Source organism: Stenella coeruleoalba (genome assembly GCF_951394435.1).
Source record: "Stenella coeruleoalba genome assembly, chromosome: 17".
Classification (NCBI taxonomy): Eukaryota; Metazoa; Chordata; class Mammalia; order Artiodactyla; family Delphinidae; genus Stenella; species Stenella coeruleoalba.
The window spans coordinates 64,446,016-64,467,955 of NC_137163.1; the positions used below are offsets into that span (position 1 = coordinate 64,446,016).

Genomic DNA, 21,940 nt, shown 5'->3' on the forward strand with positions numbered 1-21,940 from the left:
TGTAGCTGGTAATTGGGAATGCAGTTCCTCTCCACAGGGCTCCTTGTGTATCCTCAGCCCATAGCATCTGGTTTCCCCTCGAGTGTACAGTCTTAGAGACCAAGGGGAAGCTTCAATGTCCTCTATAACCCAGCCTCATGAGTCAAACACTGTCATCTCTGCCAAACTCTACTGGTCACACAGAGCAGCCCTAACTTCATGTGAAAGGAAATAGCACAGGACATGAATGCCAGGATGGGAGACTCACTGGTACCATCTTGGAGACTGGCTATCGAGGGCAGGCTACGGCATCTGTATCCCGGGGCAGTTCCAAAACATGTTTGAAGGCATCTTGCATGACTGAAATGTTTCCACTGCTGGTTCTCTGACTCTCTGAGAGACTGAGTGGTTATTAAATATCTTTTTATCAAATTTATTTTCTGCTAAATTAATCAGGATTGGTTACAACTGCTTGCAATTAAAAACTGTCTGATATATTTTGAGGAAAAGACTTAGAAATGCATTTTTACCTGATTATCCTGGAAAGCAACTTAGTACCGTTTGTAACATGGAAAGTTTCTTTATGTAAAATTAGACTATGCAGTCTCTTTCTAAGCTGGATTACTGCCTTGTTTCATAGTGATTCACCTTTCACTGCAGAACTTCCAGCCTGGAATTTAGGTGGAGTTGTTGGTATCATTATGAACATATGTTTTCACGAGTTATGATTTCGGTCACAAAAAAGTTTCCTCAAAATAACGATATTAGCAAAACTACCTTTTTTTCAGATTATTTTTTCAGTTTAAAAATCTCTCATGACAAATGAGACTGGGGAAAAGCATTACAGTTTAACATAGACATGCATAAAAAGAAAGCACATAGAATCACTTTGCAAACAGTTTGCCATTGCCTACTATAAATGAACATATACATACTCTATGACCCACCAACTCTACAGTTTGGTTTATACCTAAAGGAAATACATGTATGTATTCACCAAAAGATGTGTACAACCATTTTCCCATCAGCTCTACTCACTATCCAGAAACAAAAAGTACTTACTGAATAATTCCATTTACACAAGGTACAAAAAAAAAAAAGGCAAAAGCAGTTTATGGTGTCAGAAGTTAGAGTAATGATTACCCTAAAGAATAGGAAATGATATCGACCAGCAGAGAACAAGAGAAGGGCTCGTGGGATAATGCTCTGGTGATAATCTAGTTCTTGATTTGAGCACTGGTTACAATGGTATATTCAGTTTGTAAAAAATCTTCAAGCTGCACACTTATGAACTGTGTATTTTTATATGTATATTTTCCTTCAGAGAAAGGTTTATTTAAAAAGCATAATGGGGGGACCTTCAAGATGGTGGAGGAGTATGACTTGGAGATCACCTTCCTCCCCACAAATACATCAAAAATGCATCTACATGTGGAACAACTCCTAGAGAACACCTACTGAACGCTGGCAGAAGACCTCAGACCTCCCAAAAGGCAAGAAACTCCCTACGTACCTGGGTAGGGCAAGAGAAAAAAGAAAAAACAGAGACAAAAGAATAGGGATGGGAGCTGCCCCTCTGGGGGGGAGCTGTGAAGGAGGAAAAGTTTCCACACACTAGGAAACCCCTTCACTGGTAGAGACAGGGTCGGGGGGGTGGCGGGGGGGGAAGCTTCGGAGCCACGGAGGAGAGCGCAGCAACAGGGGTGCAGAGGGCAAAGTGGAGAGATTCCCACACAGAGGATCGGTGCTGACCAGCACTCACCAGCCCAAGAGGCTTGTCTGCTCACCTGCCGGGGCGGGTGGGGGCTGGGAGCTGAGGCTCCGGCTTTGGTCGGATCGCAAGGAGAGGACTGGGGTTGGCGGCGTGAACACAGCCTGCAGGGGGTTAGTGCACCACGGCTAGCCGGGAGGGAGTCTGGGAAAAAGTCTGGAGCTGCCGAAGAGGCAAGAGACCATTGTTTCGTGGTGTGAAAGGGAGGGGATTCAGAGCACTGCCTAAACGAGCTCCAGAGACAGGAACGAGCCACCATTGTTCTCAATGGTGAAAAACTGAAACCATTTCCACTAAAATCAGGAAAAAGACAAGGTTGCCCACTCTCACCACTATTACTCAACAAAGCTTTGGAAGTTTTAGCCACAGCAATCAGAGAAGAAAAAGAAATAAAAGGAATCCAAATCAGAAAAGAAGAAGTAAAACTGTCACTGTTTGCAGATGACATGATACTATACATAGAGAATCCTAAAGATGCTACCAGAGAAGTACTAGAGCTAATCAATGAATTTGGTGAAGTAGCAGTATACAAAATTAATGCACAGAAGTCTCTTGCATTCCTGTACACCAATGATGAAAATTCTGAAAGAGAAATTAAGGAAACACTCCCATTTACAACTGCAACAAAAAGAATAAAATACCTATGTATAAACCTACCTAAGGAGACAAAAGACCTGGAGACAAAAAAACTATAAGACACTGATGAAAGAAATTAAAGATGGACAGAGATAAACAAACATATGGAGAGAGATACCATGTTCTTGGATCGGAAGAATCAACATTGTGAGAGTGACTCTACTACCCAAAGCAATCTACAGATTCAATGCAATCCCTATCAAACTACCAATGGCATTTTCCACAGAACTAGAACAAAAAAATTCACAATTCGTATGGAAACACAGAAGACCCCAAATAGCCAAAGCCATCTTGAGAAAGAAAAACAGAGCTGGAGGAATCAGGCTTCCTGACTTCAGACTATACTACATAGCTTCAGTAATTAAGACAGTATGGTACTGACACAAAAACAGAAATGTAGATCAATGGAACAAGATAGAAGGCCAGAGATAAACCCACACACATATGGTCACCTTATCTTTGATAAAGGAGGCAAGAATATACAATGGAGGAAAGACAGCCCCTTCAATAAGTGGTGCTGGTAAAACTGGACAGCTATATGTAAAAGAATGAAATTAGAACACTACCTAACACCATACACAAAAATAAACTCAAAATGGATTAAAGACCTACATGTAAGGCCCAACACTATAAAACTCTTAGAGGAAAACATAGGCAGAACACTCTATGACATAAATCACAACAAGATCCTTTCTGACCCACCTCCTACAGAAATGGAAATAAAAACAAAAATAAACAAATGGGACCTGATGAAACTTAAAAGCTTTTGCACAGCAAAGAAAACCATAAACTAGATGAAACGACAGCCCTCAGAATGGGAGAAAATATTTGCAAACGAAGCAACCGATAAAGGATTAATCTCCAAAATTTACAAGCAGCTCATGCAGCTCAATATTAAAAAAAACAAACAACCCAATCCAAAAATGGGCAGAAGACCTAAATAGACATTTCTTCCAAGAAGATATATAGATTGCCAACAAACACATGAAAAGATGCTCAACATCACTAATCATTAGAGAAATGCAAATCAAAACTACAATGAGGTGTCACCTCACACAAGTCAGAATGGCCATCATCAAAATATCTACAAAGAATAAATGTTGGAGAGGGTGTGGAGAAAAGGGAACCCTCTTGCACTGTTGGTGGGAATGTAAATTGATACAGCCACTCTGGAGAACAGTATGGAGGTTCCTTAAAAAATTAAAATAGAACTACCATACGACCCAGCAATCCCACTACTGGACATATACCCGGAGAAAACCATAATTCTATAAGAGTCATGTACCACAATGTTCATTGCAGCTCTATTTACAATAGCCAGGACATGGAAGCAATCTAAGTGTCCATCGACAGGTGAATGGATAAAGAAGATGTGGCACATATATACAATGGAATATTACCCAGCCATAAAAAGAAATGAAATTGAGTTACTTGTAGTCAGGTGGACGGACCTAGAGAGTGTCATGCACAGTGAAGTAAGTCAGAAAGAGAAAAACAAAAACCGTATGCTAACACACATATATGGAATCTAAAAAAAACACAAAATGGTTCTGAAGAACCTAGGGGCAGGACAGGAATAAAGATGCAGACATAGAGAATGGACTTGAGGACACAGGAAGGGGGAAGGGTAAGCTGGGACGAAGTGAGAGAGTGTCATGGACTTATATATACTACTAAATGTACAATAGATAGCTAGTGGGAAGCAGCTGCATAGCACAGGGAGATCACCCCCCCGCTACAGGGGTGGGATAGGGAGGGAGGGAGGGAGATGCAACAGGGAGGAGATATAAGGATATATGTATATGTGTAGCTGATTCACTTTGTTATACAGCAGAAACTAACACACCATTGTAAAGCAATTATACTCCAATAAACATGTTAAAAAATTATTTAGAATCCAAAAAATTTGAAAAAAGATAATAAAAAAATAAAAAGTATTATAGGTACATTAATTTTCTATTTCTTATCTTTGTACCTTCCATGGCTTTTAAAAACCATAAAGTAAATATGCCATTATTTTCTTATAACTTTTTAATTTATAAAAATTTCATCTACCAAGATAAACGAATTTATTGTTTTCACTGTTGCATTAACTAAATGCACTTATTTACAAACGTATTTGTACGTGAAAAGCTTCCTTTTCAGGGGAGGGATGGGAAAACTTTTTCCATTTTTCAAAAATGGAGAGGTTGGGGCTTCCCTGGTGGCGCAGTGGTTGAGAGTCCGCCTGCCGATGCAGGGGACGTGGGTTCGTGCCCCGGTCCGGGAAGATCCCACATGCCGCGGAGCGACTGGGCCCGTGAGCCATGGCCGCTGAGCCTGCGCGTCCGGAGCCTGCGCTCCGCAACGGGAGAGGCCACAGCAGTGAGAGGCCCGAGTAATGCAAAAAAAAAAAAAAAAATGGAGAGGTTGATTTTTCTCTTATAATATTGAATCCATTACTTTTTTAAACTTGGCAAAGACACAGTCCAAGAGGAATTTTCTGGGACAACCCGAGCAAGTGATGATGGAGTTGGAGTGAATGTTTGGACTTCCAGTCCTATATATAACCATGACCAATGTGTTTAAACCAACCTCAGCAGCACTGAGCGACACCTGCAATGCGTGTCCCTTTGGATGAAAGTTGTGGCTAACTTGTTTATTCGACTGAATTTCCTGATCTGTATTTTAACATGAGCCTTGAAGGGAAAAAATGTTCCTTGCAAAAACATTTTATTGGAAATCCTGGAAAAAATTCTAAAGGCTGGTTTGACTCTTTCATGACACTATAACTAGCTTTTAGCACTGAAACTTAGCGCTTCCTCAAAAATCTATGAAGAAACCCAGAGACATACACTTATCACAAGTAAAATCTTTTGTGACAAAATAGATCTTTGACTTTGGGAAGAATTCAGATGGTAAGAACTTCCTGTCCGTGATTCTATATTTTTATTTTGAGACCATGTGGAAAGCATGCACGGACCTTTCCAAAACAATAGCTACCTATCGTTAGCCGTCAAGACTGCATAACGAGCCATGTTACAATCACACTCTGGGAATCATGGGAGCTAAAACGAATATGACTTTCAAAGCTGTCATACCCCATTGCCTGCTTTTTAGGCTTTGGGCTGGGTATGTCTGATCCAGGATCCTTCTTAGATGGGTGATGAGAAATAGCTCAAGACAATAGCTCTTGGGCTAGCCTGGGTGAAAGGGATCTGGTGTAAAGAAATGCCTCTCTCCTTGTTCTCTTAGCCCTCAGATGTTTTATTTTTTATTTAAAAAAATTTTAATGTACATCTAGTTTTATTTTGAATTAAATGCACAATTTTGAGTGCACATTTGATAAGTTTTGACAAATGTGTGTATTTGTGTAATGCAAACCTCTATCAAGAGACAGAATACCGTCACCACACAGAAAACTCTCTCACGCTCCCAATCAGTTACTATCCACTCCCCCCACTCCCAGGTAACAGTGTTCAGATTTATTTTCTCCACAGAATAGTTTAGATTGTTCTAAAACTTTCCCAAGTGTTTTATATCAAGTGATACAGAAGTCCAGAATTCGACATCTGAAATGATACGTTCTCATTTAATCAGTAATTCACTGATCTACAAAAATGTTCTGCACAAAAGCATTTTTCTTTGGCATCTTGGGAACAATTCAAGAGGTCCACTCAGTCATTTTCTAGGTTACTTGTGCATACCTCTGACACAATATTCATCTGACACGATTGTTTTTGTTTTTTCTATCTCTAGAATCCCACCAATTTCCCAGCAAATAATAGGTTCTCAGTAAATGTTTGATGAGCACAGGCACAAATGAATAACATACAATCCTCAGTGGTAAGAGGGGTTAGAGTACTTGACAGAGTTAGAAGCTGATAATATCGACTAGAGTGGACCTGCTGAAGAAGACAAACCCAGTTCTCAGGAGGGAGCTACTCCACGGCATCACGTGGACTGCGAAGCTCCAACTGTGCAGAGCATCCTCCCGGCCAACTTGATTCCAGTTTCCAAGGCTTCAGAACCACTCCCGAAAACCAGCTCTGAACTCAGCCGGACCAGCCTGAAGGCTGCGGAGCACCCCGGCCGGCTCCACGGCCTACTCTGAAGCTTTACGGCTTTGGGCAACTCGTCTTTACTCACTCTGAGTTTTAAAATATTTACTAAATGTCTAATATTAAATGTGTAGTAAGTGCCAGGTATTGAGTTTGCAACATAAATTAATTACTTGATTCATTTATGTCCATAAAGCAAAGATTAAAATATCATGAAAGATTATTATAAAGTTAAATGAATTACAGTATGTAAATCCCCTAACATTTTATCTGGTGTACAGAAGTTCAGAAAATGATAGCTATTAATATTGAATATAATGAAATGGAATTTCATCTTAGTCAAAAACAAAACATGATTTGGGAACATTACAGTAGTTAAAAGCCAAACACTGAATTTTTTTAAATTTGCAGTTTGAATATTTTCTGATCCTCTCTTTATAATAATGTCCATTATAAAGATAATGGACTTTGTATTTGACCCAACTTCATACTTGCATAATCACATTGACAATTTGATTTCTATGGTATTCTGTGTTTTATAGACTGAATATATATCTAGAGACTGTTTATCATCGTTTTTCCTGCAAATGTAACATCAGTGAGCTGATAAGGACTTGTTAGATTAGAAATAACTATATCTTCAAATTGCAGATAGTTTATTAACTCATAGAAGATCAATAGAAGTGAGAACCCTAAAATTAGCTACCACACCTTCCTCCTCTCAAAGTCCTGACTTTAGGGTAGGCCACTGGTGTGTCCCTGGGCAGTTCTGAGCCCCATCAAAGGTAGCATGAGCAGTCTCTACATGGTCATGACCCCTGGCCTACATGACACAGGTCAAGAAACCTGAAAAACAGTAAAACCGAGCACCTAAGGATCTAGCTCTTTACCTTCCTCCTGGCCACCCCTGATTCTAAAACCATCCCCTCTGAGCCAAATGCCAAACAGTCCTCAGAGAAGGCAAAATAAGAGTCCATCTTTAGGATAACAGAGGTGAGAGTCACTGGCTTTTGGTGGAACTACTCTCCCACCCTGCTCTCCGCAACACACAATCCCCCCTCTGCCTTACTCTCAGCCAGCTTTGGGGAGCTAAGTTCGGTACACTCAGTGAGTCTCTTACACAGGGTGTCAGTGACAGGTCAAAATCCCTAGCAAATAGAATATTTTCCAGTTTTCTAGGTAAGGAAGCCAAGATTAGTTCTTCCCTTCTACACCTAGCTGGAATTGGAGCAATGTTTCTGGAAAGGGTATTGTATGTGAGTATATCATCTTCCAGGCATGTTGCCTAATCCAAGATCTACACACAAAAAGGTCTGTATCGACTCTAAATTAGGAAGTAGCTAAATTTAAAAATGAGATATTACTGGAGGACATACCTTGAAGTGGCAAGATAGCTACGAAGCTGTGGTGGGGGTATTTTTGTTTGTTTTTTTTTAACTAGGATATGTTTAAACTCTTTAAAAACAAAGTACAGAACGATTCAGCCATTGGCCACATGTCACCATTCCAAGAGCTCACAGAGGTGGCCTCTGATAAACCTTCGCCAGTTTTCTTAAGTACCAAACCAGGGTAACAATAGGAGCTCCCCCTCAGAGTTCTCAGGAGACATAACTAATAACATCCCTGGGAAGCACTGTACAGACATAAAAGCCACATGCATGGAGCAAGGATACTAGAGAGCTTCAGAAAATCACTTCACGGACGTGAAAAAATATTATGTTTGAAATGTGAAGAGTTCGGATTTATTTGACTTTCAGGGAAAAAGACCAGAAATAATACAGTTTTAGAAGACACTTCCAGTCAGCTTTAACTTTCAAACCTTTCAAACCTTCATGCTCAGCCCCTGCATCGCTGCCCTTCACAATACCCCACAGAAGGGAGAACTCAATTGCTAAGCCACTACCAAATGTGACACAGGAGAGAACCATTACAGTTAAGCTGAACTGAAAAACCTTTGCGGATTTCAGGCCTTCATGTGAAGGACACCTGTCTCATTTCGTTTTCATCACACTTAGTAAAATGTAAATTCAATGGATACCGCCCCTTTTCTAAAGGTTCAGATCATCCAACTTTATCCTCCACACTTATGCTTGAAAATAGACCCACAAAGCCCATAAGATTAGACATACTTTAGAATGTTTCTTATACTTTTTGAATAAGGGCAGGGGTGGGATGCAAGACAGGAGACGCACATTTCAGAAGAAAAGTTTCCCTTGGGGTAATTAAATTTTGGGCTTTGACCCTAAAATAAACCAAGAATAACAGAGATGCAATTGTTGTTTTGAAATTAATAATGCTATCTCATTTAAAACAATCCAGAAATATTAAGAGAACACACAATAAATAGAGCATATTCTTTAACCCCTGTTCCAACCATCCCACAACTTTTTCTCTCTCATTCATACGGACTTTGTTCTCTATGTTCTTCTCTAAACCACTGACCTCATCTTAAAGGACCTGCCAGCTTCAATAGTACCAGGGGCACAGACTGTACCCAAATGGAAATAACCTTATAGTGGATGAATTATTATCAAATAACAATTCAAATTTTTGATATTATTTGATAATAATTTATCAAATTATTGGAAAAATAATCCAGAAAAAATTGACAGTGAGCAAGTAAGTTCACTACTGGAGAATGTGCCATTACATTTGTAGCTCATCCATGCAAGTGATGTCTTATTAGTTCTTCCAGGTGGTGTCACAGAATGTTGTCAAGAAGCTCTGCTGCCTTCCCTAGCTGACCCAGAAATCTCTGCAACACAGGACTACGACATTTACTGCATAGTTATACGAGAGGTTTTAACTGAGAGAAAACTCAGACGATATACATGCCATATAGTAAGGAACGTTTCGATAAGCAAGTTTATCAAAAAAGTTTTACCATGGCCTCAACACACAGGGGTTGATTTCTCTCATATCACAAGAATTCTGCAGGCAGGCAAGTGCTGGTATTAGTTCAGCAGCTCAACAGCGTCAGAGACTGTGATTCTGAAATCCTTTCTCTCCTTGATAAGATAGTTGCCCCCAGCTTCTGGCAACATATCCCCACTTAAAGACAGAAAGAATGGAAGAAAGGGGAAGGAGCAAAGAAGCCACACCTGTCTTTTTTATTAGGAAAGCAGAAGTTTTTCCAGAATCCCACTCCCCACTCCCCACCACATTCCCCACCCCGACTCCTTACCCCACAGCAGTTTTCTGCTTCTGCCTCACGTCTGCCCCAGGCTGCAGGGGAGACTGTGAAAATAAGCATTTAGCTCTCCCAGATGCTAGAGCAGAAGAAGGCAATTTGGAATGGACGTTGGGTTAACCAACTCGTGGTCTGTCCATGTATGAACTTTAAGTGAGAAGACAATTGTGGTCTGCATTACCCTTTCACCCTGGCTGTCCTCAGTGGGGCTTATTACTGTTCCCCACTAGGCAGGTGAGATCTTGAGGGCACTGGGTCCTGTGTTCAGCTCTCCCAGTTGCTAAGACCTCACTCTGTGCACTGAACCTTGAGAGCAAACAAGAATTCTTGGAATTCCTTGCATCCTCAGCATCTGACACCAAGTCCTTGGTTGGTCACTTCCCATCTTCTCTCGAGATGCACACCCCTAAGCAGCTAAAACTTATTTAGTCTTTTCTTAACTGGAGGCACATGTGCCGTTAAAACTTCTCTAGAGGGATATGACTGCCATTACTTGTTTTGTCACGGCCAACTTTTCCCTCTTTTCCCTCCTTGCTTTGCCAGAGTATCTCGCCCATTAGGACCACCAGGGGCATAGAGGGGGAAAGACTTGGCAACTGTTTCCATGCCGTCTATGAAGTTAGGCAAAATATTATCAAACATGTGCAAGTGGAGGAAAGGCAAAGGCAAAAGCTCGTTAGTCTCCACAATACGCTGCGGGACTCATGGAGCAGAATTACTCAGTGCTCATCATTAGCTGATCGATTTGCCTGTGGGTTATTTTCTTAGCTTTTCGGGACTCGGGCATAGCCTCCAGCTGTTCCGGATGCCTCCTGAGTAGATTTAAGAATCACTCCTCCCCATAATTATTTTAAAATGTCTCCAACTTGTTATCTCTTTGGGAAATTTTTTACTCAATGTAGCAGCTAAAAGAGCCACAAAAATATCAGAAGTCTTAGAGTGATTGCAAAGGGAAAAATAACACTAAGGAAGAAGTTTGGTCGATACAATTATCACCTGGATTTTCCCGGCCTGGGGGGATAGGTAATCAGCAAAAACGTTCCCTCCACCTAGGTTTCATCACGTGAAGCTCCGCCGTGAGAAAGTTCTGCGAGCTCTTCCTCCTGGCTGTGCTATGGCATTCAGGTGGGTATTCTGGGAGGGGTGGCATCGTAAATCACTAGAGCTCTGTGTCTTTATCTCAACCTTGTCATTCAAAGCATAGGGCCTGGCTCAGTGTAGGATGATGGGAGGAGGGCTAAATTGTGGCAAAGGTCCCAATGCCTTCAGACACGTGCTTTGCCTGCCTAGCGACACCCCAGAGCAGACCCTCAGGCTTCAGTCTGGTTCAGCAGGCCTCCAGCAGCCAGGGAACATCATGACTCCTGATCTGAGGGGACCCACTAAGACTCAGGGTTCTGCTGGACTTTTGTGAAATGATGCGTAAGAGAACTTTGCAAAATATAAAGCCCTGGATATTTAATTAAAAATAAAATCATTGATGATGACAAAAAAGAAAAAAAATATATAAAGCCCTTTGTAAATGTCAGATATGTGTCTGGCATGGTGCTTAGTGAATGAATAAATGAATGAATGATAAATGAATGTTATTACTTAAATATTAATCTATATTAGACCTGAGAATGTCTATAAACTAAAATGTATTGGGGGTTTTTTCAGCCTTTGACTCACATTTAAATAAAGCTATTTCTTTAAAACATAAATATGAATACCCAAATAATATTTTAAAAACCATACGTTTTAAGAACTCAAATTCAACTGATGGAGAATACTCTGCATGGAGGGTCCTCCTATTAGGGATCAGCAGTTGTTAAAATAAGGGATTATAATCGGGGAGTTAAATGGCCAAAGGTGCTGTAAATTGCATTTAATCTGTGAATAGAGATGGAACTTTATGGATCTAAAAACTTCTTGACAAGTTCTTAATGGAAATTGTTTTTCCTTTCTTCAATCACCAAACTGCTAACAGAGTCAGGACCAACAGTTGCCTGTCTTAACTCCTACCAGCCTCACTCCCCCTTTCCTGGATCTTAGGTACTGTTTTGCAAAATGGAATATTGTTACTGAAATGCTATAACATATCATTTTCCAGGCAACAGAAAGGCCCACCTGGCATTAGAATACATCTCTCTTTTTAAGCGGGATTAGGAAATCTTCCCCCAAACAGCCCTTCTCAAACTCCTGTAGAGGCCGTACCCTTCGGAGGCCCTGGTGATGCTATGGCTCAGGGTCCAGCTTCACCATCTTCCTTTCTCTGCCTCCCCTCCCCAACTAGTTTTGTTTGTGAACATTTTTGATGTTGGCAAGTGGCCAAAGAATTTGCCATAAATAAATTTGCTGTCCGTCTACAAGCGGATAACGGACTGCTTGGTCTCGCTAATTTGCTTCAGCATTGGGAATGGCTGAGGCCTGGGGATGCTGCAAACCTCAGAAGGACTGTCTGCATGGAAATTTAGAAATCCTACTCTCCTGAGCCTTCCACATGCCAGCTAGAGGCACAAGTCATGGAGGACAAGTTCCTGTGCCCCCCAAGCCCCAAATTTACCACTAGTTCACCAGAAATGTATCTCAAGGATCTAGAAGTAAAGTGAAAGAAGCAGAGTATTCTAATCTCTTCCTAACATTCTTCATTGAAGACAGTGGAAAAATCAAGGGATTACAGTTTTGTCCAAGTTTAAGTAGAAACAGCAGAAACACAACACAAGGAATCCCTTTAATGTGCTGTAACCTTGAGCTCTGAAAGCCCCAAACCTACACATCCCATTTGCTTGCGGGTATTACTAAAATTTCTGTTGACTCAGATTAAAATCCAAAGTAGATTTTTTTACCACTCCAGGTTTGTACTTTTCATAGTTGGCTGTTGATCTGGACAATCTGAGTCCCCCAGAGAGTCAATTAGGAATCTGATTTCAGTTCACGTTTTAGTGTATACAGTTAGCATACAGCAGGTGTTTTGTTTTTTTTACTAAAAGAACTCATATATGAAAATGCCCAGAAATGGAAACTTCTGATTTCTTCTGAAGGTGTCATGTTTATTGACAGACTGAATAGATTCACTTTAATTTGGATTACCTGTGGGGGCTTTACCATTGGGTTCCTGTTCAATTTTCTTTTATTAAAACCACGGGATACAATAAACCAGAAAACGTAAAAATCTGACAGTACCCAATGTTAACAAGCTGAAGAGTGAAAGGAACACACAGGCTGCGCTGTTGAGAGAGTAACAGTACAGATGAATGGAAACCAATTTGACGCTAATGACGCCGAGAGCATGCATATTTGCCACCCAGCAGTTCCATCCCTGGTGTGAGTGCAATACTTTAAAAGCTGCTGGTTGATTGATTATGAACCGTTAGTAGCTCAAGAAATCAATACAGGGGACCATAGGCAGAATTTTTTTAAATAAAATGAAATGGAGTGGAATGGAATGGAACAGAAAATATCAAAAGGCATCCCTTGTAATCAAAGTATTGTTCTGTGAAAGATATAAATTGCAAAACCAATTTATATCCTCTGTAGGTCATGGTCAGAAAAGCTTATAAAATACTATTCTAGAGAAACTCTTGTGTCTGAGCTCAGATTTATAATAGAAAACAGTCTTTATATAAATTATTTCATATTCTATGTGCTTACATCCACTAAGAGTAGGCCCTGAAATATGTTCATTGCAATTAGAATGGATAAAAATATCTGTGGGACATTAATACAAATGAACACCATAGAGCAGTAAACATGAATAACTTCAGCTCAGGCATCAACATGATGAAATCTTAAACCTAACACTGAGGAAAAAAGGAACACACACAGTAGATTTCATTTATATGAAATGAAACGAAATGGAGCATTTATATACTTCAGCAGTGTGAAAAATGTCAAGTATTTATTGTGTATGGATACATACATATGTAATAAAATCATCATGAAAGACAGGGAATGATGAATGCAAACTTCAGGCTCACGACCACCTCCAGGAGGGAGGCAGAGAAAGGGGCTCTAGGGGGAGGACGGAGATTGTAAAGACATTAGAAACATTCTGTTTCTTAAACTGAGTGCCAGGAATATGGCTATTTACTTTACTATTCTCTGAAGTGTGTATATATAGTTATTTATACTCTTTTATAGAGATTATATATGTCATAATAAAAAAATATGGGTTGTGATATATGTTTCCAGGATTTATCATCTTGTTTTGGGATTCACGTTGCTCATCTCAACAATGTCACAAATCAATTCCTTGATATAAGTTAGAATAATACTTTTATCTATTAACTATACCTCAAATGTTACTTTCACCTCTCATATAACTTATGACTTGAGAATGTGAGAAGATTTCATTGCTTCTAGAGCTAAGTGAAATACAATATTCAGTGAGGTCATAACATTCCACGTAGGAATCCATTCTCTGGCTTCAGTAGTTATAATAAACACGCTAAACTACGTCTGTAACACATGACGAAGCTCTTTACAAGGTTACTTTATGCTCCTTTCATTGATATTGCTCCTTACCACCTGTAAGCATGACATAGGTGGGTAGGTCCCCTTGCAATTCCTGCCAGCCTAATTAAATGTGTACTTTAAAACCTCATATCTCCATCTTGTTTTGCAACTGGATAAAACTCAGTATGTTTTTAGGAAAAACTAAAAATAACAATCATCATCATCATCATAAGAGCAAAACAAGACAAAACTCTGAGCGCTGCCTTGTAAAGAAAGAACCTGGTACTGATATATCAGGTTGCACCCTCTTCCCCAGTCCTGATCATTTAGTTCCACCACAATCGCCATCACTCTCTTTCAGGGCAGACAGGGATACACTTACACCAATCTAAGGTAATCAGACTGCGTTAGAGCACAGGATCTATTTTCTACCTATTTAGAATGGGTGAATATATAAGTAGTGAAAATGCAGAAAAGGTATTCAGTGGATGTTATGTGGCCTATCTGGATGAATATAAAGTCAAAATTTGGCAAATGGCTGTTCAATTTGGATTATAATTTGTCCAAATGCTATTTGCTTTTTAAGACCTAACTCAAATTCTGTATCCTCCATGAACCTCTTCCTGGTTTCCTCTCCCTGTCTCCACTCAGGTAAATATAATAGTTCTCCCTCTCAACCTACATGATTTTTCTTAGCACTATTCCACATTATGTAATGGTTCTATGTGTTTATATCACTAAGAATAGACACTGAAATATACGTTAAATATTCTATGAATAATTAGTGAAAATTATTTACATTTTTAAAAAGCAAATGATTATCAGCCAGGATTCTAAATTGTAAGTAACAGATATCTGGCTAAAGGAAGCAAAGGTTAATCTGTGAAAAACATATTGAAGGTCTCTTGGAAAGATATTTGGAGAAACAAGCTTGGGAATAAAGAGCAACCATGGGTCCTGGAAAGGAGGAGCCATAGCAGGAGAGTGGTCAGCAGCCCACTCTACAATAAAAGACCCCTGCTTTTCCCTCCTGAAAATGCCCTCGCAGAAGACTGCACACAGTGAGATAGGGGTAATTCTCAAGATGAAGAAAAGAAAGGAAAGTCAGAGGGAAGAAGGGAAAGAGAGAGGGAGAGAGTGAGTGAAATATCAGAACGGCCAAAATAAAAAAATAATGGAAATACTGAACGCTGACTGGGATTCAGGGAAATTGAACCACTCATGCATTATTGATGGGAATGCAAGATGGTACAGCCACTCTGGAAAACAACTTGGCAAACAATTCTTATAAAACTAAACATGCAACTACCATATGACCCAGCATTTGCACTCTTGGTTATTTACCCCAGAGAAATTGAAATTTATGGTCACCTAAAAATCTGAACAGGAATGTTCATAGCAGCTTTATTCATAATAGCCCCAAAATGGAATCAGCCCAGATGTCCTTCATCAGGTGAATGGTTAAAGAAAGCATGGCGCAGACATGCTGTGGAACAGTACCAAGCAGTAAAGGAATGAACTCTTAATATATGCAATAACTTGGATGAATCTTCAGGGACTTATGCTGAGTTAAAATAGCCAGTCCCAAAAGATTACGTACTGCATGATTCCATTTATGTAACATTTTTAAAATGACAATTTTTAGAAATGGAGGACAGATAAATCGTTGCCAGAAGTTAAGGACGTGGTGGGAAATGGGCAAAGGATGGAAGGACATGGACGTGGTTATAAGAGGGCACAGGAGGGATCCCTGTGGTATTGGACCTTTTTGGTATTTTGACTGTGGTGGTGGATCCACAAACATACATGCGTGATCAATTTTAATGTAATCTTCATACACACACAAATGAGTCTAGGGAAATTCTAAATAAACTCAGTGAATTGTATCACTATCAGTATCCTGGTTATGATGTTATACTATAGTTTTACGAAACGTTAGTGTTGGAGGAAAATGCGCAACACACACAAGGGGTCTCTCCATTATTTCTTTCAACTGCATGTGAATGAAAATTCCCTTAATAGAAATTTCAACTCAATGCGCGCACACACACACACACACACACACACACCGTTATTAAACACCAAGTAGGTGGCGAAAATTCATCTCCCTGCTAGCAGCTGAAGGATAATAGTGTAACAGTATAGTATAAATAATATAGTAATAATATAGTAAATAATATAGTATAGTAAAAGGGACAGGTGAATTACTAATTTCCAAAGAGTATGAAAAGTGCTATAGTTACAAGTTTGTGCCACAGGCTGTGGAAGATGGAGGGCCTGCAACAAGCGAGGAAGGATTCACAGAGGGTTTGACATCTTTGCCAGACTGCAAAACCAAAGCTGAAGCTAACTAGATGGTTGGAAAAAGAACAGGGCTGAAGGACTAGTGCGTGGAAAGGCAGGAAGCCTGGAAGATACGGAATGTTTAAGGAATGGCTTTGAGAGTGCTGAAGCTTCAGGTGGAGTCACAGGAGTCCCAACCATGAACAGGATTGTACTCTGTCCTGAGAAGTTGTCATTGGGTCCCTGGGCAACCTATGAGCCAACCAAGAGAGTGAACTGGTTGTGTCACCTCAGCTGAGTGTCACGACCTGAGGGAAATCTCATTTAAGTCTTGATGCACATCAGTAAAATAGGGATAACACTATTGTGAAGATTAAGTAGACATAATTAACTATGTTACTAATTATTAATTAAGTGGACATACATCTAAAGAGTTTAACATTGTATTCAATAAATATGAACTCATAGTAGGAAGAGGAGGAGTAATAGTAGTTACCGTGCTGAGACCTGCAGGAACCTGAAGGACCACAGGTGAGGTAGTGATGCTGGAGTGAATGGAAGGTTGCATAACAGACACGTGAGGACACAGTGTAGCACCTCTGAGAGGCAGAAGGAGCGAGTGGAATTATCCTGTGGAGAGAAGCATAAGGTGTCACCAAGGAAGGAAAACTAGAATATATTAAGTGCCTACCATGTACTTTATGATATTAGCTCATTTATTCTTCACAACAGCTCTATTAAGACAGGTATTATTATTCCCACCATGTAGTAGAGGAAACTGAGACTCAAAGGTAAACTTGCCAAAGATTATATAGGTAGTAAGTGAAAGAACTGAGATTCAAAACCGGGTCTTTGTGTACAATGTCCCTGCTCTTCCCACTACACCAGTTAAATCATTTCCAAGTCTTAGTAAATGGCCCATAAAGTTCACCATCAGTAATAAGTAATTCTATACAACAACTAATTCTCTATGACTAATAGGGTTTTTATGCCTCTCAGCTCCCCATTCCCCCAAATCACTCTGTTAGAAAAAGAATAGGAAAAAAGTCAACAGGAAAGGAACACGTAATTGATTATGATTATAGCTGGCATTCTAAATGTAGAAAAGATAAATGATTATCCAAGTTGAAGCTGAATGTTTGATAGCACCTTATACTGTCATCCAGTAACAATTACCCCTCAGCTCTTACCTTTCTCCAGTTAAAATCCCTTAATGGTTTAAACATAATCTCCCAAGCTACACACCAAATTAAAACACAAATATCCAGGAATTTGAAGGAGGAAATTCATAGGGAGGGAGGAAATAATGGCGGTCAGCTCCTTGGCTTTTACCCTAGCTGGGTTCAAACCTTTCATTCCATGTTAATTTACCATTTAGAGCCCAGGTAACAAATCTACTTAATCTCTAGGTAGTATATAGACCAGGAAAAAAAAATCCTAGCAATGATTCTCTTTAACTACTTTCTACTACAACAAACACTAAAATCTGTGATTTGCGATTTATCTATTTTGCTTTCTCTGAACTGCAGAGATATATGTTTAAGATATCTTATTCTCCTTGGTATTTTATATAAAATACTTATATCTGGACATCCCTTCCCTCCTCTGGCTCATCCACCCGCCTTAAAGTGATTCTGATTTAATTGTCTGGAGTGGAGATCAGAAATTAAACTTTGTTTAAAGTTCTCTCCATGTGATTCTAATGTGCATGCAGGCTGAAAACCACTGCACTAGACTAGAATCTCCAAAAACTATGTCAGCTTTATTTATCACACATCTCCAGTACTGTTCAGACAAGTGATAAAAACTCAGTAAGGGGACTTCCTTGGTGGCGCAGTGGTTAAGAATCCACCTGCTGATGCAGGGGACATGGTTCAAGCCCTGGTCTGGAAGATCCCACGTGCCGCGGATCAACTAAGCCTGTGCGCCACAACTACTGAGCCCGTGAGCCACAGCTACTGAAGCCTGCACACCTAGAGCCCGTGCTCTGCAACAAGAGAAGCCACTTCAATGAGAAGCCCATGCACTGCAACAAAGGGTAGCTTCTGCTCGCCACAACTAGAGATAGTCCGCGTGCAGCAACGAAGACCCAACACAGCCAAAAATAAATAAATTAATTAATTAAAAAAAAAAAACTCAGTAAGACAAATTGTTGCTCTCAAGGCGCTTATCATCTAGAGCTTAGTCGTCTAATATGACAGTCACCAGCCACATGTGGCTACTTAAATTTATATTTAAATTAAAGTTAAATTAATTAAATTTCACCTCCTCAGTCATACTAGCCACATTTCAAGTGTTTAATAGCCACATATGGCTAGTGGCTACCATATTGCACAGTACAGATACAGAACAGTTCCATCACTGTAAAAAGTTTTATTGGGTAGTGTAACCCTAGAGATTGTATTATTAGAAGAAATTAAAAAAAAATAGATCTTAATTACATAGCTGTGGGATGTATAGAGCTACTGGTATATATAGCATACAGTACACTGCACCAAAATTATTTTGCTATCTTTTATGTTATATTTTATATAAAGATAGTATCTTTACACACTACTGCACAAGAATTATTTTATCACGCTATTATCTTTATATAAATTTCTATGGCTATGCCAATCTATGTTTCTTTGCATAGATCAAAGAACTGTCAAGTTGCCTCACTTATCAAATCCTTTTACTACATGCCTTTAAAAATATTTTTTAATAATTTAAGGCTTATAGAAGAATTGCACAGATAATACAGAATGTTCCTGAATACTCTTTACCCATCTTTCTCTCAGGCTAATGTCTACATAACTATAGCTTATCAAAACATTTCACCCGTTTCTCCACTAAAGTCCCTTTTCTCTCCCAGGATCCAATGCAGTGTACCAGGCTGCATTTATTCATCATTTCTCCTAGTCTCCCCCAACCTGGGACTGTTTCCGTTTTTACTTTTTAATTTATTTATTTTTTGTTTTGTTTTATTTTCATGACATTGACACTTTGGAAGACTGCTGGTCAGGTATTTTTGTAGGCTGACCTCAGTCTGTGTTTGCTGTTTTCTCATGATTAGATAGGGAATATGGACTGGGAGAAAGAATATCAGAGTCAAGTACCCTTCTCATGTATCGTATCATTATATCAGCCTGACTTACTACTGGTTAATAAGGTTAGTGCAGTTAACTTGATCACTTAGTTTTTTGTTCACTGCATGTTTTTCCTTTGTAAAATTCACTATTTTCCCCCTTTCCATACTTTATTCATTAGAAGCAAGTTACTAAATCTATGCCTGACCCAAGAGGAGGGAGATTGAACTCCACCTCCTGGAAAGGCGAGTATCAGGAAATTGTGGAAATGCGTTAAAACCACAATAGTGATTAATAAATATCATAGGAAAGATACACCGAGGCTGTGTAAATACCGTTTCTCTGTAAAGTTCTGCCCACTAATGTTAACATTCATCTGTGGATCACGCCTGTAACCATTATTACTAAGCTGTTCTAATGGTCATTTTCTATTTCCCTCATCCTTTCTATATTTATTATTTGGAATTATTCTCTAAGGAAGATAAGTCCCTTTTCCTCCTTTTGTTTATTTATTCAATAATTTAATTGTATCAGTATGAACTCAGAGATATTGATTTTTAGTTCTTAGGTTATAATCCAATATCATGTATTTTGTTGCTCAAATTTGTTCCAGGTTTAGCCATTGGAAGCTCTTACAGATTAACTTCTGTGTTTTATTAACATACCTTTATCTGTCTTGTGGGTTGTTTTTCGCACTTCCTTGCTTTCTGGTGCTACAAGATGCCACAGATTCCTCTTGCATTTTCCTGATATAGCCCTAGAGTTAACTGTTTCTCCAATTTTTTTTTTTGGCAGGTTGGTATTTAGAAACTAAGATCTGGGCGTTAGGTGTGCTCATGACTACTAGAGTGTCACTGCTTCTAGGCCCTCTCAGTGAAGTTAGGCTCCCCACCACTGCTTATTTTTAATTTCTTTCTCTGACAGGGAGAAACATGGTTCCCATCATCTACAATTAATTTAAGTATTTGCTCAACCCTCCTACACATGTAAAGTAGTTTCAGAATTGCTAACCAAATGAGAAACTAAATTTACTGACTAGAATACAATTTCTATGTACAGTTCTTTTTTGTCTTTAGCCTGAGAGTATCCAATCAAACACTCTTCCAAAGTAATTTAGGTCTGTTTCCTTTTCCCTACTCCCTCCAGAGAAGTTATGTCATACATTTGTAATACAGTTATAATACAGTTTATCTCAGTCTTCTTCCTGTCCTAGAATCTTCCAATATCCTGATTAATTTTCTAAAAAATTGCACTTTGTAGCCAACCCCTACTCCCTCTACAACATATAACCACCACTCATCTGTTTTCAATTCCAATAGTTTTACCTTTTCCAGAATGCCATGTATTTGTAATCATGATATACGTAACCTTTTGGGTCTGGCCTTTTTCACTTAGTAAAATGCAAGTAAGAGTCACCCATGTTGTTGTGTGAATCAACAGTTGAACAGTTGAATTAACAATTTCCTCCTTTTTTGCTGCTAGGTAGTATTCCATTTTATGTACACAGATTATTTATCTCTTTATGTGTGTTTCCAGTTTTTTTGTGATTTATGAATAAAGCTGTTAAAAATATTCATATACAAATTTCTGTGTGAACGTACGTTTTCTATTTACTTGGGTAGATTTCAAGGAGTACAATTGCTGGGTAGTATGAAAAATAGACATATAACAATAAAAAACTGACAAACAATTTTCCAAAGTGACTGTATTATTTTGCATCATTTCTCACCAGCAATGAATGAGAATTCCTGGTGCTCCTTGCTAGCATTTGTTATTGTCAGGTTTTTGTGTTCTTGTTGTTTTAACCAATCTGTTAAGTGTGCAGTGGCATTTCATTTTTTTAATTTGTATTTCCCCAATGACTAGTAATGTTAAGGTTTTTGCTGTCCATTTATCTTTGGAGAATATCTGCTCAGATCATACAGAATTTCTTCTATGTTTTCTTCTGGAATTTTTATATTTCTACATTTTACATTCACATCTATGATCTATTTTGAGTTAATTTTTGTGAAAATGTGAGGTTCATGTGTCCAGGTTCATTTTTTGCATATGGATGTCCAATTGTTCCAACACCATTTGTTGAAAAAACTATTCTTTCTCCAGTGAATTGTCTTTGCATCGTTTTCAAAAAATCAGTTGACTACATTTATGTGGGTCTAATTTTGCATTTTCTATTCTGTTCCATTGATCTGTATCTATCCTTTCACTATACTACACTGTCTTGATATTTGTAGTTTTATATTGATTGAGATCAGGTAGTATAGTCTTCCAACTCTGTTCTTCTTTTGTTCAAAATTGTTTTGTCTATTCTACTACTTAGCCTTTTCACATGAATTTTAGAATCAGTTTGTTGACATCTATAGAATATTTGCTGGAATCTTTATTGAGACTGTGTTGGCTTGATACACTGGGGATGAACCTGGTATATATCCCCATTTATTTAGATCTTGATTTCTTTCATCACTATTTCATAGATTTTCATCATACAGATCCTGCACATATTTCTTCTAGCTTTACGCATAAGTACTTCCTTTAG

The 21,940-nt window shown here is 38.9% G+C and overlaps 1 long non-coding RNA gene across 1 annotated transcript in view; it reads right to left on the reverse strand.

The window, feature by feature from the left end:
* Nucleotides 1-21,940, reverse strand: part of LOC307176405 — a 134,551-nt gene that overhangs the window by 77,107 nt on the left and 35,504 nt on the right. Inside the window, exon 5 of the long non-coding RNA XR_013824730.1 lies at nucleotides 16,833-16,966. This is a non-coding gene — a long non-coding RNA (uncharacterized lncRNA). The remainder of the gene's footprint in view (nucleotides 1-16,832; nucleotides 16,967-21,940) is intronic.